The sequence below is a fragment of the Orycteropus afer genome, unplaced genomic scaffold (assembly GCF_000298275.1).
Source record: "Orycteropus afer afer isolate SDZICR_OR568_19922 unplaced genomic scaffold, OryAfe1.0 scaffold17447, whole genome shotgun sequence".
In the NCBI taxonomy this organism is placed as follows: Eukaryota; Metazoa; Chordata; class Mammalia; order Tubulidentata; family Orycteropodidae; genus Orycteropus; species Orycteropus afer.
In genome coordinates, this window is record NW_006939034.1 from 1 (window position 1) to 1,447 (window position 1,447).

General features: G+C 41.9%; 1 pseudogene; it reads right to left on the reverse strand.

The window, feature by feature from the left end:
* Positions 1-83: 83 nt before the first annotated feature.
* On the reverse strand, positions 84-775 carry LOC103213615 (annotated as a pseudogene).
* Positions 776-1,447: the final 672 nt, after the last annotated feature.

Below are 1,447 nucleotides of genomic sequence, written 5' to 3' on the forward strand. Positions count from 1 at the left end.
ATGCCTTTTCTGCATCAATTGATATGATCATGTGGTTCTTCTCCTTTGTTTTATTTACATGGTGGATTACATTGATTGTTTTTCTAATGTTGAACAGCATATGCTTTCTTATATATCTCCCCCATTATGTCTGGAATTTTAGAAAATTGTATCTTACAAGCATCTTCACCTTCTTCCATTAGGTATTGTTTATAATCTGCAATGTTCTGACCCATGATGTGTTTCCAATGTTCTTCTGCATTGAATTCCTTGCTTTCTGAATCAAAATCAGGGAACTGCTTGGTACAATGCTGGATGGATAGACAAGACTACATCCACAGATCCCCTCAGAACACCCAAAACTTTATTTCCAATGGTAGTTCTGGCAAGGCCTGCATCCATATAGTAGGTCAAGGCATCAGGTTGACCATCAATTCTTTCCATATTGTACTCATCTTGAGTTACCGCTGCTTGGCCTTCATAGGTCTTGTTCATGTCAAACCTACCAAAATGCCTGTGTGCCAGCAGTGGTCCGGGACAATGTGCTGCAGCCTAATTTGTCAGGCCAACTTTCATACCATACTTCGGGAGTTCATGACCATAAGCTGCACAGACTACCATATTCCCTTCTATCTGTATAGGCATAAGCAATCCTGCAAGTGGTATCTGTTGATTATACGAACTATCATCCTGTATTTGGGTGTATTGTACTTATTTTTATCCAAGATTACCAAGCATTTCCAAGCACAGTAATCAGTTTTACTCTCTCGTCTTCTTCTAAATTTCACTTGGTGTTCTGGTTAGCTAGTGCCACTCTGACAAGAACATACCACAAATGGGATGGCTTTAATAAATAGGAGTTTATTCTCTTACAGTTTGGAGGCATTAAGTCCAAGTTCAAAGTGCCAGGCTCTAGGGGTTGGGTTAAAACTCCTCAACCCTGGGCTTTAGCTTTGCCTCTTGCTCATGACCCACTAGAGCTAGAGACTTGTCTTCACTCAGACAGCTACTGGCTGCTGAGACTGACAAGCCGAAGGTTGACAAGTAAAACAGCACAGTCCTGATGTTACCAAACCACACGGCAGGCCATTAATTCAAATCCATCGAAAGTCCCAAGGTCAGCAGAGCATGGCAGGCTGCTGTTCAAGCATGCCATAAGCTAAAGACTGTTCCCAAACCTGTTTATTATTTACAGGAAGCAGACTATATCCCTAAAGCAGCCACTCAGCTGCTTAAGGTAAGGTCCCACCATGGAGTTGATTGCCAGTCTCGTCGTGAGGAGTAACCACCATCAGCTGCCCAGCCACTCAACCAGGCCCAGCCAACTTGATACACAAACTTAAGAACCACACTTGGTCTTTGGTTTTTGATTTATCTTTTTTTTTTTTTTTAATTTGTTGTCTGTACCTCCCATGTACATCTCTATCTCTTTCTCATCCTCAATGCTGCCATATTGATCACTCGCATT